At 45.0% G+C, this 16,765-nt stretch overlaps 1 protein-coding gene across 2 annotated transcripts in view; it reads left to right on the forward strand.

Annotated features, from left to right (window-relative positions):
- Positions 1 to 16,765, forward strand: part of XRCC4 (X-ray repair cross complementing 4) — a 431,955-nt gene that overhangs the window by 7,528 nt on the left and 407,662 nt on the right. The window lies entirely within an intron of this gene.

The following is a 16,765-nucleotide window of genomic DNA, read 5'->3' on the forward strand; positions in this document are numbered from 1 at the left end:
AGGTGTCATACAGGCTTAGGTACGTGGGCATGCAATTGTCTACCATCGAGACCCTTAGGCTGGGTTCACACGGGCGTTGCGGGAAAATGTGCGGGTGCGTTGCGGGAACACCCGCGATGTTTCCGTGCGAGTGTAAAACATTGTAATGCGTTTTGCACTCGCGTGAGTAAAATCGAGCATGTTTGGTACCCAAACCAGAACTTCTTCACAGAAGTTCTGGCTTGGGATCGGTGTTCTGTAGATTGTATTATTTCCCCTTATAACATAGTTATAAGGGAAAATAATAGCATTCTGAATACAGAATGCATAGTAAACTAGCGCTGGAGGGGTTAAAAAATAAATAAAAATAATTTAACTCACCTTAGTCCACTTGATCGCGGCCCGGCATCTCCTTCTGTCTTCTTTGTTGAATAGGACCTGTGGTGAGCATTAATTACAGGAACAGGACTTTTGATGACGTCACTCCGGTCATCACACGGTACGTCACCATGGTAAAAGATCATGTGACGTACCATGTGATGACCGGAGTGACATCATCAAAGGTCCTGTTCCTGTAATTAATGCTCACCACAGGTCCTATTCAACAAAGGAGACAGAAGGAGATGCCAGCATCGCGATAAAGTGGACTAAGGTGAGTTAAATTATTATTATTATTTTTTTAACCCTTCCAGCGCTGTTTTACTATGCATTCTGTATTCAGAATGCTATTATTTTCCCTTATAACAATGTTATAAGGGAAAATAATAGCAATGATTGGGTCTCCATCCCGATCGTCACCTAGCAACCGTGCGTGAAAATCGCACCGCATCCGCACTTGCTTTTGGATGCTTGCGATTTTCACACAACCCCATTCACTTCTATGGGGCCTGGGTTGCGTGAAAAAAGCAGAATATAGAGCATGCTGCGATTTTCACGCAACGCACAAGTGATGCGTGAAAATCACCGCTCATGTGAACAGCCCCATAGAAATGAATGGGTCGGTATTCAGTGCGGGTGCAATGCGTTCACCTCACGCATCGCATCCGCGCGAAATACTCGCCCGTGTGAAAGGGGCCTTATATGGGCATAGCAGTCAGGGAGAGCTCTTAGGGTTTTAAAGGGCTCACCTAATAGCTCCTTAGTTTGGGATCAAGCTAGTCGCTCGTTTATTTATAAGTTCCAGCTATCTGCAAATCTCATCCATGACACTATGACGGATCTCAATACCGGAAAACTAAAACCCTAGTGTGAAAGTAGCCTCTTTCTAACAAAGCTAGCACCAGCCGTGAACTGTAAGGACCACTTTGCAGGAAGTATTGGTAAATGGCCAGTGGCGTACCAACAAGATTTCCCAGTACATGGTCCTGGGGTATTAGGATAGACCGTGTGTGTGGGGGGGCAGTCTTTCCATCTTTGCAGCCGCTCGCTCGATCCAGTGCTCCTCTCTAGTCCTCCTGAAAACGGCTGTGTGCCTTGTAGTAAATTGAAGTGACCACCAGTATTGTGTGTCACAGACAGTGTGTGTGCAAATATACACTAGCCGAGCTGAGCCTGCTGCTGCTTCAGTAAAAAAAAAAGCACCCACTGTGGTGTGTGTGTGTGTGTGTGTCAGGGCATTATTACTGTGAAGGGGGCACAGAGGGCATTATTACAGTTAAGGGGGCACAATGGGCATTATCAGGGTGGATTTAAATCACTAGTCAGTAAGGCTTGATTTAAATCATAGTTTTCTACATAAAGACTAATTCTTGCTGGTATAACGTATAATATGCAAGTAGATGAAGATTTTTAGAATAACAACTTTTCATATTAAGGAAAGAAATTGAACAAACTAATGTTCGGTACCAGCGCTGGGGTTGTGATGGGATAGATAAGTATGGTGGTTACCTTATCCTGGCGGGTTACCTTGTCCTGGCGGGACCTGGGGTATAATCGAAAGGAGTAAAACACCGACTGTCCGGTCAGGCAGTGGGATGGAATGATTCTGCGGTACTTCTTGTTTGCTGTTACTTCTTGCTCTACCTCTCAGCGCGTATGCCGCCCCGGCCGGTGGCTGGCGTGCGCGCGAGGGAGCGGTGTTGGTACAGGGTTCCGGAACAGGCGGCGTGACGTCACGACTGACCTACGGAGTAATCCAAAGACCAAAAACGATCCAACGCGTTTCAAAGCCTACGGGCTTCTTCGTCAGGGAGGCTTTGAAACGCGTTGGATCGTTTTTGGTCTTTGGATTACTCCGTAGGTCAGTCGTGACGTCACGCCGCCTGTTCCGGAACCCTGTACCAACACCGCTCCCTCGCGCGCACGCCAGCCACCGGCCGGGGCGGCATACGCGCTGAGAGGTAGAGCAAGAAGTAACAGCAAACAAGAAGTACCGCAGAATCATTCCATCCCACTGCCTGACCGGACAGTCGGTGTTTTACTCCTTTCGATTATACCCCAGGTCCCGCCAGGACAAGGTAACCCGCCAGGATAAGGTAACCACCATACTTATCTATCCCATCACAACCCCAGCGCTGGTACCGAACATTAGTTTGTTCAATTTCTTTGCTTTATTTACCACTTTGGATCGGAGCAGCCGTAATCCATTTAGGTACCAAGCAGCGGCTCTGTCTGTCTGAGTGCATATAGAGAAAATTTAATAGCGGTAGCGCAGGCACTATTATATTATATATACACTCTTTACAACTTTTCATATTAGTTTGATTAGGTTGATTCTGTATTCATAGGTTTGTAGAAGTTAGGATTAAGGTCTTTTTCTCAACTCTGTTCATGTTATAACATTTCTGCTGTGAACAAGAGGCATGTGATCTCTGCTGAGTCAAATTCAGTTTTGAGAACTGCAAAAGTAAACCAAGCATCTGTGATAATATCTTGTAGGCAGAGAAACTGCCCAATAATCTTACAAAAACCTCTGGAAGAGCATGACATTGTGAATGGATTAATGGAATTTATTTACCAAAAAAATTACACACATAGAAACATAGAATGTGTCGGCAGATAAGAACCATTTGGCCCATCTAGTCTGCCCAATATACTGAATACTATGGCCCTATCTTATATGAAGGATGGCCTTATGCCTATCCCATGCACGCTTAAACCCCTTCACTGTATTTGCAGCTACCACTTCTGCAGGAAGGCTATTCCATGCATCCACTACTCTCTCAGTAAAGTAATACTTTCTGATATTACTTTTAAACCTTTGCCCCTCTAATTTAAAACTATGTCCTCTTGTAGCAGTTTTTCTTCTTTTAAATATTCTCTCCTCTTTTACCTTGTTGATTCCCTTTATGTATTTAAAAGTTTCTATCATATCCCCTCTGTCTCGTCTTTCTTCCAAGCTATACATATTAAGGTCCTTTAATCTTTCCTGGTAAGTTTTATCCTGCAATCCATGTACCAGTTTAGTAGCTCTTCTCTGAACTCTCTCCAAAGTATCAATAATCCTTCTGGAGATATGGTCTCCAGTACTGAGCACAATACTCCAAATGAGGTCTCACTAGTGCTCTGTAGAGCGGCATCAGCACCTCCCTCTTTCTACTGGTAATGCCTCTCCCTATACACCCAAGCATTCTGCTAGCATTTCCTGCTGCTCTGACATTGTCTGCCTACCTTTAAGTCTTCTGAAATAATGACCCCTAAATCCCTTTCCATCCAGATTAGCGGGTTGAGAATCCGCAGCACATGATTTCACAGGAGATATCAGCCGTAGCAATATGTGGAGTGAAATCAGCAGCCTGCATAATCCGCAGCGAAGGATGCGTGACAACTTCTGACTAGTTAGATCCCTGGTTGTCTACAGAGGTTGTCCGATTTTCCCTTTTATCAGTCAAAGATATAATAAAGGATGACTGCTAGGAGCGGCTCTGAAAAACCCATTGAGCTCACCGAGCCCCTAAGCAAGTATCTGATTACCAGAGAAGTATTAGTAGAGGGAATATAATTCCCAAAACTGAGGCAACAACCCAAAACACTATTGCTCTCATGGTCCTCATAACCATTTCCTCCAGCTTCACGGCTCTCATGCAGCTTCTGTGTGGCCAAAAAAAATAAGGATCCTGTCATCAAGTGCGGAGACGTGAGGGGGAAGCTCTCGCCAGACTTTCTGTCTATTCAGTGCCCGGGTTAAGGAATCTTCTATCCCAGGGGACTCCTAAGCAGTGAAGTTACTGTCCCTGCAGGTAGCTAAACTGGAAGCCCGGCCGCCTCTGTTCCTCTTGCTTTTTAAACATATAGAGATAATGAATTTCAAGAAGCTTTCTGGTGGCACCTCATTATTTCCAGTCTTCTCCTCAGTTCACCTTCTTCCTGCAGCGCTCGGTATATTGTTCACAAACGTATGCCCATCGCTCCATTAGAGAAATAACTAAAAACACAGAGGTCGTCAGTGGCAATTATATTTCTGTCCTTAAATGGGTTGTCTCCCAAATAATATTTTACAGTTTACGAACCAGCACTTGGATCTGAATACTTTTGTAATTGCACGTAATTAAACATTCAGTAAAGCCAGTGAGTTACTGAATGAAATCTGTGCAGCGCCACCTGCTGTTTGCTCTGCCCTGCTCACTGAGATGGAAGCATGTGCTCCGTTCCAGCCTTCAAATGCCACTAGCTGCAGCAGAAAGGACACACCCCTGCAAAAAAGGATATGCCCCTCCTGAGCTGCCAGGTTGAAATAAATGTAGCAGAACAATTGGGATCCATGTGAGATGCAGGGCTGGTTCTAGCTTTTTTTGAAAGAGGTTGCCATGCACTAGATTATGTATGATTTTCATTTTTTTACATTACTCAAGGGATAACCCCTTGCAGGGTGTCAGGGGTTAAAAAAAAAAAGACTTGCCTGTCACTAGCACTCTGGTTCCAGTGCCAAGCTTCCTTCTTTCCTGCTTCTACACACATCACCGCTGCTGGCCTCAGCAGTGGTAGCGGTCATGTACCGGGCCTGCATACATTACCGCTGAGTCCATTGGTTGGCTTGCAGCTGTGACATGCAGGTAGACGACATGTCACACTTCTGGTCCAGCAGGGACCAGAAGTGGAGGAGAAGGGACCTCTAGGCCAGTGACAGCTGAGTATTTTGGGAGTCATTTACAAACAGATATACGGCGCTTTTGTGGAGTATATCTGGCGCACGCCCTATTGGGTCAGAATCTGTAACTTTTCCCTGCTCACACCAGGTCTAAAAAACGGGGTGTGGCATTTCAGGAACCATAATTTTTTTATATTTTTCCATCGATAAAGCTTGCTTTTCGTGGGATGCACAGTTTTTTCTTACCTGAAACATTTTTGGTTGCATATAAATTATTTATTAATTTGTATTATCTTTGGTGAGAGGGGAATGGAAACAAGCAATTTTGCCGTTGTAAGGGTACTTTCACACTAGCATTTTTCTTTTCCGGTGTTGAGTTTTATCACAGGGGCTCAATGCCGGAAAAAAACTGATCAGTTTTATCCTAATGCATTCTGAATGGAGAGCAATCCGCTCAGGATGCATCAGGTCAGTCCCTCTTAAGTTTTTGGGCTGGAGAAAATACCGCAGCATGCTGCAGTTTTCTCTCCGGCCAAAAATCCTGAACACTTGCCGGAATGCCAGATACAGCATTAATTTCCATTGAAGTGTATTAGTTCTGCATCCGGCGTTAAGTGTTCCGGCAAAATATAAATTCCGGATGACACCGGAGAGCCGGTACTTCAATGCATTTGTCAGACGGATCCGTCTGACAAATGCCATCCGTTTGCATCAGGATTGCCGGAATCCTCTGCCACAAGTGTGAAAGTACCCTAAGGCTGTACTTTACAGCTCCTGTGCCCGTGCCATCCACGGGACATAACATTACTTCCATCTGTGGCAACTTAGCCAAGAAATGGACGTACAGTTACGTCCATCTGAAGGAAGAATTTAATGTATAGTAGATATCGAATATTTATTGAACTTCAACTGAGTGTGCCTTAACAAAAGTAAAAAATAACTTTTATTTTAGTTTAATTAAAACTAGGGCTGCAACGATTAATCGAAGTTATTGATAATATTCGATAACGGGATTCGTTGTCAACGAATCCACTTATCGAATAATCGTCCGATTCGTTGCTATCTGGGGCGGGAGCGGGCGGTCAGGGTCCTTAATCGGCAGTAACTTTTACTTCAGCTTTAAATCAGCGCATCTATATTAACTTACAATGAAGCTCAGGTAACAGGCAGAGCGGGCGGCGGCGTTACGTCACTTACTCACGTGACGCGACTGCTTCATTCATAAAGTGGGCGGAGCAGGCGCGTCACATGAGTGAATGACGTTATGCCGCCGCCCGCTCTGCCTGTTACCGGAGCTTCATTGTATTTGTAAGGTAATAAAGATCATAGAGCTGATTTAAAGTTCAAGTAAAAGTTACTGCCAGTTAAAGAATAGTCTGAATACTGATGTGGCCAGTGTATTGGGAGATCTGTGGATGGCACTGTTATGGGGAGGGGGATCTGTGGATGGTACTGTTATGGGGAGGGGGATCTGTGGATGGTACTGTTATGGGGAGGGGGATCTGTGGATGGTACTGTTATGGGGAGGGGGATCTGTGGATGACACATATAGCATAAGATGCTATATAGTGTCATCCATGGATCCCCCCCCATAGCAGTGTTATCCACTGATCCCCCTCCCCATAACAGTACCACTGCCATCCACAGATCACCCTCCCATAACAGTGCCATCCACAGATCCCCCCCATAACAGCGCCATCCACAGATCCACTATAACAGTGTCATCCACAGATCACCCATAACAGTGCCATCCACAGATCCCCCATAACAGTGTCATCCACAGATCCCCCATAACAGTGCCATCCACAGATCCCCCCCATAACAGTGTCATCCACAGATCCCCCCATAATAGTGTCATCCACAGATCCCCCCATAATAGTGTCATCCACAGATCCCCCCCATAACAGTGTCATCCACAGATCCCCCCCATAACAGTGCCATCCACAGATCCCCCCATAAAAGTGCCATCCACAGATCCCCCATAACAGTGCCATCCACAGATCCCCCATAACAGTGCCATCCACAGATCCCCCATAACAGTGCCATCCACAGACCCCCCCCCCCAATAACAGCCTTGGATAATGGGCTCCTCAGGAAGCAGTCTCTCTAGTCTCAGCGTTTTTCAGATTAATGGCAGTGGCACTTATTCAGTAAGCCGTGAGTGAAGATAGGTAATGCAAAGACAGAGCAGAAATCTATCAGTATAGATATTGAATATTTACTGGAAAATCTATTAAATAATTAGCATTTTAAAGGGGTTGTCTCTGCTGCGTCTGTCTCTAGAACGGGACCCTTGGCTACTTTCGGAACTCCCATGGAAATGAATGGAGAGCAAGCCGCACAATGCATTTTCCTTCACTTTTGGGGGCCAGTTCTGGAGATGGGTGTTGGTTCTGCGGGGGTGGGACCAGCACCTATGTGACAATGGTTTTATATTCTGGCGATATGCCACCAATTTCTTAGATGATACAACCCCTTTAAGGGTCAGGTTCATGTTGGGTTGGAATTTATTGAATCCTTCATGGAATTTTATTATTTCTTGTTCAGAGTCGTGAAGGATGGGTTATCATCAATGAAATGGAAGTAGGCCACGGGTTTGATGGGGCAGGATAACAAGAAATCTCTTCCAGTTTTGCCATGACAAGGTTTGCATATTGCGGTGCCATTTTTGTTGCCCATGGCGGTTCCAGTGGATTATAGATCTATCTCTTTGCCAAAGTAGGGCAGTGAGGATGCAGTGCAGACTCTGAGACAATCCCACTAGCCTGTAGGTACACTTTGCAAGCTTTAATCCTTCATGGTGTAGGATGTTGGAATATAAGGATTCAGCATTCATGGTGACCAACATAGTTCCTTTAGGGGGGGAACCTATGGTTGACAGTTTGGTCTGTAATTCGGAGGTGTCCTGTAGATAGCTTGTTGTATTCCTCGCCAATGGTTTGAGGACATCCTCTACCCATCCTGAGATTTTTTCAGTGAGGGTTCCCACTCTTGAGATGATTGGATTACCTGGTTTAGATATTTTGAGAAACATGTAGAATACTCTGATCCTGGAATTCTCAGATACCAAGTCTAAACTTTTGTGCATCCTGCAGGAAGACCTCTGAAGACTATTCTCAACTCTCTAAAATATTTTTGAGTTTGCTCTTCATCCATTTTGATGTAGTATCATGTGTCAGTGTACTTCTTTTACGTAGTCCAAAGTGTTCAAAAGGACTATAGTGCCACCTTTATCTGTTTTTATTAGGGATCGACCGATATTGATTTTTTAGGACCGATACCAATAATTTGTGAACTTTCAGGCCGATAATTTATACCGATATTCAGTGAATTTTCATTTTTGAAAAAAAAAAAATCCTACACAAATCTGCTAAAAATGAATATGTTTATTGTTAATGTGTAGTTATTTTTTTTTGTAAATCTTTCCTTTTCATTTATACTTAAAGGGGTTCTGCACTTTAATTTAACTGATGATCTATCCAGCTTCTGATTGGCGGGGGTCCGACGCCCGGGACCCCCGCCGACTAGCGTGGGCGCGGCTAAGCCCTGTTCACTTGAATGGAGCTTAGCCGCGCCCACGCTAGTTGATACTAGTCGTGACGTCAGTGGGCCGGCGGCCCGGCGGTAAACAGTGAGAAGGCCGCGGCGCTGCTGGAGCGGCGCTGCCTTCTCAAACAGCTGATCGGCAGGGGTCCCGGGTGTCGGACCCCCGCCGATCAGAAGCTGATGATCTATCAGCTGCGCCACCAATGTTTTTAATACGGGGTGGGGGTGGGGGGCGCACTGCGCCACCAATGATTAATACTGGGGGGCTTGGGGGGGTGCACTGCGACACCAATGGATAATACTGGGGGCCTTGGGGGGGCGCACTGCGCCACCAATGAAGATAAATCTCTCATTTTTTCATATACAGGAGGCGGGAGCTGGCTGCAGAATCACATAGCTGGCTCCCGACCTCTACGAGCGGTAGCTGCGATCCCCGCAGGCACCTGAGGGGTTAACTACCGCGGATCGAAGCTACCGCTCATAGAGGTCGAGAGCCGGCTATGTGATTCTGCAGCCAGCTCCCGCCTCCTGTTCAATTTGAATGAATGAGTAAGTTAACATCATTGGTGGCGCAGCGGCCACAGCCCCTCCCCTCCATTTCCCATCTGTCTCTTCATTGGCGGCAGCGGCAGCACAGGGGGAGGGAGACACTCCTTCCTTCTCCCCTGTGCTGCTGAGGGAACACAGAGAGCGCTGAGCAGCGTGATCAGTGTTCCCAATACGTTATCGATATATCGGCAAAATAGATGTCGATACCGATAACTGTCAAAATCCTGAATATCGGCCGATAATCGGTCAATCCCTAGTTTTTATGGTGATGGTCTTAAGGTATGTATCGTCCTTCTGTCCTGCACGCTGATGTTGAACGTGTCTTTTCTATGTTTGTCCAGTATTGTGGATTGTAGCACATTTCTAAAATAGACAATGTATTGGTCCAGAATGGTATTGTGGCCAGGTGAAGGTGTCCTTGTGACTAACTAAGGCTACTTTCACATTAGCGTTTTCAATTCTGCTATTGAGGTCCGTCATAGATTCTCAATGGCGGAAGAAAATGCTTTAGTTTTGTCCCCATTCATTGTCAATGGGGACAAAACTGAACTGAACGAAACGGAGTGCTCCAAAATGCATTCTGTTCCGTTTGGTTGTGTCCCCATCGCGGACAGAATGTAAGTCAGTGGGGACGGATCCGGTTTCTCTGACACAATAGAAAACTGATCCGTTCCTCACTGACTTTCAATGGTGTTCATGACGGATCCGTCATGGCTATAGAAGACATAATACAACTAGATCCGTTCATGACGGATGCATGCGGTTGTATTATTGTAATGGAAGCGTTTTTGCAGATCCATGACGGTTCTGCAAAAAACGCTAGTGTGAAAGTAGCCTAACTTACATTTTATTTTTCCAGAGAACTTGAATGAAGCTTTATAGTGGCTTGAAACAGAATTAAAGTAATTCTGCTTTCTATACAATATCCAAGGTAAAACAGACCTGAAGGCCATTTTTCCCATCATAGCTGATATCGTTCTGTTACGGTGAAATGCCAAATGGTCGATCTCCATAATTCATTCAGGGAGAAAATGTTCCATTACCGCAAAAGAAAGTTCAACAGTCTCGGCCACTTTAGAAAGAAGATTCTCTCTGCTCCTTGACCTCTTGCATTGTTGTGTCACGTCCACCCTCCAGCATATTTCATGCACTTAGAAGATGTAAAACATGACCTATTGACACCTCCTAGCATGTTCCTCGTGTGTTAACAGATTGTGTTCATATAGAGCCATTGTTCAGACTGATAATGCCACATTCTGAGAGACAGAGCTCAGGTTTATTATCCCCTATGAATGGCTGATGGTCCACATACTTGAAGCGTTACGGCACCAAGTTGTTTAACCATCGCACGCCAAGTGGAGAGACCCAGCTAATTGTGAACGATTAGCTCAGTGAACACTACGTTGATTTTTTTTATTATTCTATATTTTAAAGCACCATTCATTCCAGGGTGCCGTGTATATATATAAAAGTGGGTATACAACATACTTACTCTGGTAGCACGTCCCAGAATATGGGGGATGCACTTGGGATTTCTTGTAGACCATTTCATGAGGAGCATACAAGAGAACATAGAGGTGAATTAACTGGTAGCCGATTTGAGGATGGGTTGGAGGTGGAGGCCGTAGAGGAGAGTGTCACAGTAGTCTAGGTGGGAGACTTATAAAGCTTGATTTAGTTGCAGAAATTAACTATACTCTGTAAACAGCAGTTCTCTTGCTGGTAAAACTGTCTTCATTAAAGGGTTTTCTGATATTTTTATACTGATGACCTATCCTCAGGATAGCTCATCGGTATCTGATCGGTGGTGGTCCGACACCTGGGACCTCCGCCGATCAGCTGTTTGAGAAGGCAGCGGCGCTCACAGTAGCACCACAGCCTTCTCTATGCTTCTCCTAGACTGAGTGACGACACATTTATTAGTCACGCAGTCTAGGTGCAGGTCAGCCCCATAGAAGTGAATGGGCCTGAGCTACAATACCAAGCACAGCCACTATACAATGTACGGCGCTGTGCTTCGTGAGCAAGGAGAAGGCCAATCGGATACTGATGACCTATCCAGAAGATAGGTCATCATTAACCACCTCCGGACCGCTGTACGCACAGACGCGTCCTGGAGGTGGTTGATTCATTCCTCCTGGACGCGCCGGCGCGTCCTCTCGCGAGACGCGAGATTTCCTGTGAACGCGCGCACACAGGCGCGCGCGCTCACAGGAACGGAAGGTAAGAGAGTTGATCTCCAGCCTGCCAGCGGCGATCGTTCGCTGGCAGGCTGGAGATGTGTTTTTTTTAACCCCTAACAGGTATATTAGACGCTGTTTTGATAACAGCGTCTAATATACCTGCTACCTGGTCCTCTGGTGGTCCCATTTGTTTGGATCGACCACCAGAGGACACAGGTAGCTCAGTAAAGTCCCACCAAGCACCACTACACTACACTACACCCCCCCCCCCCGTCACTTATTAACCCCTTATTAGCCCCTGATCACCCCTAATCACCCCTGATCACCCCATATAGACTCCCTGATCACCCCCCTGTCATTGATTACCCCCCTGTCATTGATCAACCCCCTGTAAAGCTCCATTCAGATGTCCGCATGATTTTTACGGATCCACTGATAGATGGATCGGATCCGCAAAACGCATCCGGACGTCTGAATGAAGCCTTACAGGGGCATGATCAATGACTGTGGTTATCACCCCATATAGACTCCCTGATCACCCCCCTGTCATTGATTACCCCCCTGTAAAGCTCCATTCAGACGTCCGCATGATTTTTACGGATCCACTGATAGATGGATCGGATCCGCAAAACGCATCCGGACGTCTGAATGAAGCCTTACAGGGGCATGATCAATGACTGTGGTGATCACCCCATATAGACTCCCTGATCACCCCCCTGTAAAGCTCCATTCAGATGTCCGCATGATTTTTACGGATCCACTGATAGATGGATCGGATCCGCAAAACGCATCCGGACGTCTGAATGAAGCCTTACAGGGGCATGATCAATGACTGTGGTTATCACCCCATATAGACTCCCTGATCACCCCCCTGTCATTGATCACCCCCCTGTCATTGATTACCCCCCTGTAAAGCTCCATTCAGACGTCCGCATGATTTTTACGGATCCACTGATAGATGGATCGGATCCGCAAAACGCATCCGGACGTCTGAATGAAGCCTTACAGGGGCATGATCAATGACTGTGGTGATCACCCCATATAGACTCCCTGATCACCCCCCTGTCATTGATTACCCCCCTGTCATTGATCACCCCCCTGTAAAGCTCCATTCAGACGTCCGCATGATTTTTACGGATCCACTGATAGATGGATCGGATCCGCAAAACGCATCCGGACGTCTGAATGAAGCCTTACAGGGGCATGATCAATGACTGTGGTTATCACCCCATATAGACTCCCTGATCACCCCCCTGTCATTGATTACCCCCCTGTAAAGCTCCATTCAGACGTCCGCATGATTTTTACGGATCCACTGATAGATGGATCGGATCCGCAAAACGCATCCGGACGTCTGAATGAAGCCTTACAGGGGCATGATCAATGACTGTGGTGATCACCCCATATAGACTCCCTGATCACCCCCCTGTCATTGATTACCCCCCTGTCATTGATCACCCCCCTGTAAAGCTCCATTCAGACGTCCGCATGATTTTTACGGATCCACTGATAGATGGATCGGATCCGCAAAACGCATCCGGACGTCTGAATGAAGCCTTACACGGGCGTGATAAATGACTGTGGTTATCACCCCATATAGACTCCCTGATCACCCCCCTGTCATTGATCACCCCCCCTGTCATTGATCACCCCCCCCTGTCATTGATCACCCCCCCTGTCATTGATCACCCCCCCTGTCATTGATCACCCCCCCTGTCATTGATCACCCCCCCTGTCATTGATCACCCCCCTGTCATTGATCACCCCCCTGTCATTGATCAACCCCCCTGTCATTGATCACCCCCCTGTCATTGATCACCCCCCTGTAAGGCTCCATTCAGACATTTTTTTGGCCCAAGTTAGCGGAATTATTATTTTTTTTTCTTACAAAGTCTCATATTCCACTAACTTGTGACAAAAAATTAAATCTCACATGAACTCACCATACCCCTCACGGAATCCAAATGCGTAAAATTTTTTAGACATTTATATTCCAGACTTCTTCTCACGCTTTAGGGCCCCTAGAATGCCAGGGCAGTATAAATACCCCACATGTGACCCCATTTCGGAAAGAAGACACCCCCAGGTATTCCGTGAGGGGCATATTGAGTCCATGAAAGATTGAAATTTTTGTCCCAAGTTAGCGGAACGGGAGACTTTGTGAGAAAAAAATAAAAAATATCAATTTCCGCTAACTTGTGCCAAAAAAAAAAAATTTCTATGAACTCGCCATGCCCCTCATTGAATACCTTGGGGTGTCTTCTTTCCAAAATGGGGTCACATGTGGGGTATTTATACTGCCCTGGCATTCTAGGGGCCCCAAAGCGTGAGAAGAAGTCTGGTATCCAAATGTCTAAAAATGCCCTCCTAAAAGGAATTTGGGCCCCTTTGCGCATCTAGGCTGCAAAAAAGTGTCACACATCTGGTATCGCCGTACTCAGGAGAAGTTGGGGAATGTGTTTTGGGGTGTCATTTTACATATACCCATGCTGGGTGAGATAAATATCTTGGTCAAATGCCAACTTTGTATAAAAAAATGGGAAAAGTTGTCTTTTGCCAAGATATTTCTCTCACCCAGCATGGGTATATGTAAAAAGACACCCCAAAACACATTCCCCAACTTCTCCCGAGTACGGAGATACCAGATGTGTGACACTTTTTTGCAGCCTAGGTGGGCAAAGGGGCCCATATTCCAAAGAGCACCTTTCGGATTTCACTGGTCATTTACCTACTTACCACACATTAGGGCCCCTGGAAAATGCCAGGGCAGTATAACTACCCCACAAGTGACCCCATTTTGGAAAGAAGACACCCCAAGGTATTCCGTGAGGGGCATGGCGAGTTCCTAGAATTTTTTATTTTTTGTCACAAGTTAGTGGAAAATGATGATTTTTATTTTTTTTTTATTTTTTTCATACAAAGTCTCATATTCCACTAACTTGTGACAAAAAATAAAAACTTCCATGAACTCACTATGCCCATCAGCGAATACCTTGGGGTCTATTCTTTCCAAAATGGGGTCACTTGTGGGGTAGGTATAATGCCCTGGTATTTTAGGGGCCCAAATGTGTGGTAAGGAGTTTGAAATCAAATTCTGTAAAAAATGACGAGTGAAATCCGAAAGGTGCTCTTTGGAATATGGGCCCCTTTGCCCACCTAGGCTGCAAAAAAGTGTCACACATCTGGTATCTCCGTACTCAGGAGAAGGTGGGGAATGTGTTTTGGGGTGTCATTTTACATATACCCATGCTGGGTGAGATAAATATCTTGGTCAAATGCCAACTTTGTATAAAAAAATGGGAAAAGTTGTCTTTTGCCAAGATATTTCTCTCACCCAGCATGGGTATATGTAAAAAGACACCCCAAAACACATTCCCCAACTTCTCCTGAGTACGGAGATACCACATGTGTGGCACTTTTTTGCAGCCTAGGTGGGCAAAGGGGCCCATATTCCAAAGAGCACCTTTTGGATTTCACTGGTCATTTACCTACTTACCACACATTAGGGCCCCTGGAAAATGCCAGGGCAGTATAACTACCCCACAAGTGACCCCATTTTGGAAAGAAGACACCCCAAGGTATTCCGTGAGGGGCATGGCGAGTTCCTAGAATTTTTTATTTTTTGTCACAAGTTAGTGGAAAATGATGATTTTTTTTATATATTTTTTTTTTTTCATACAAAGTCTCATATTCCACTAACTTGTGACAAAAAATAAAAACTTCCATGAACTCACTATGCCCATCAGCGAATACCTTGGGGTCTCTTCTTTCCAAAATGGGGTCACTTGTGGGGTAGTTATACTGCCCTGGCATTCTAGGGGCCCAAATGTGTGGTAAGGAGTTTGAAATCAAATTCTGTAAAAAATGACGAGTGAAATCCGAAAGGTGCTCTTTGGAATATGGGCCCCTTTGCCCACCTAGGCTGCAAAAAAGTGTCACACATCTGGTATCTCCGTATTCAGGAGAAGTTGGGGAATGTGTTTTGGGGTGTCTTTTTACATATACCCATGCTGGGTGAGAGAAATATCTTGGCAAAAGACAACTTTTCCCATTTTTTTATACAAAGTTGGCATTTGACCAAGATATTTATCTCACCCAGCATGGGTATATGTAAAATGACACCCCAAAACACATTCCCCAACTTCTACTGAATACGGAGATACCAGATGTGTGACACTTTTTTGCAGCCTAGGTGGGCAAAGGGGCCCACATTCCAAAGAGCACCTTTCGGATTTCACTGGTCAGTTTTTACAGAATTTGATTTCAAACTCCTTACCACACATTTGGGCCCCTAGAATGCCAGGGCAGTATAACTACCCCACAAGTGACCCCATTTTGGAAAGAAGAGACCCCAAGGTATTTCGTGATGGGCATAGTGAGTTCATGGAAGTTTTTATTTTTTGTCACAAGTTAGTGGAATATGAGACTTTGTAAGAAAAAAAAAAAAAAAAAAAAAAAATCATCATTTTCCGCTAACTTGTGACAAAAAATAAAAAGTTCTATGAACTCACTATGCCCATCAGCGAATACCTTAGGGTGTGTACTTTCCGAAATGGGGTCATTTGTGGGGTGTTTGTACTGTCTGGGCATTGTAGAACCTCAGGAAACATGACAGGTGCTCAGAAAGTCAGAGCTGCTTCAAAAAGCGGAAATTCACATTTTTGTACCATAGTTTGTAAACGCTATAACTTTTACCCAAACCATTTTTTTTTTACCCAAACATTTTTTTTTTATCAAAGACATGTAGAACAATAAATTTAGAGCAAAATTTATATATGGATGTCATTTTTTTTGCAAAATTTTACAACTGAAAGTGAAAAATGTCATTTTTTTGCAAAAAAATCGTTAAATTTCGATTAATAACAAAAAAAGTAAAAATGTCAGCAGCAATGAAATACCACCAAATGAAAGCTCTATTAGTGAGAAGAAAAGGAGGTAAAATTCATTTGGGTGGTAAGTTGCATGACCGAGCAATAAACGGTGAAAGTAGTGTAGGTCAGAAGTGTAAAAAGTGGCCTGGTCTTTCAGGGTGTTTAAGCACTGGGGGCTGAGGTGGTTAAAAACTTCTCAGAAATGAGCCACCCATTCCTATGATAGGATTGCCCAGCAACTATGTGGTTCTCTTCAGGGCTGTGGAGTCGGAGTCGGTGGCAATTTTGGGTACCTGGTGTCGGAGTCGGCAAAAATGAACCGATTCCGACTCCTACTAAATATAAATTGGAATAAAAAATAAAAAAAGCAAGTTTAAATGTCCCAATTCACAAAAAGTTATAATTAAAGGGAATCTGTCACCTGCTTTTAGCATTTTAAGTTTTCAACATTGCCATGTTCAATAAAGTACCTTATTACTGCAGTGGTCTTCTTACTTTATTTCGTTTTGTCATTTTGATAAAAAAGCTCTTTTTCTGATATGCTAATGAAGCTCCAAGGTGCCCAGAGGGGCGTTTTTTTCCCTCTCTGGAGCCCAGTGACGCCCCCCTGC

Source organism: Bufo bufo, chromosome 2 (assembly GCF_905171765.1).
Source record: "Bufo bufo chromosome 2, aBufBuf1.1, whole genome shotgun sequence".
Lineage (NCBI taxonomy): Eukaryota > Metazoa > Chordata > Amphibia > Anura > Bufonidae > Bufo > Bufo bufo.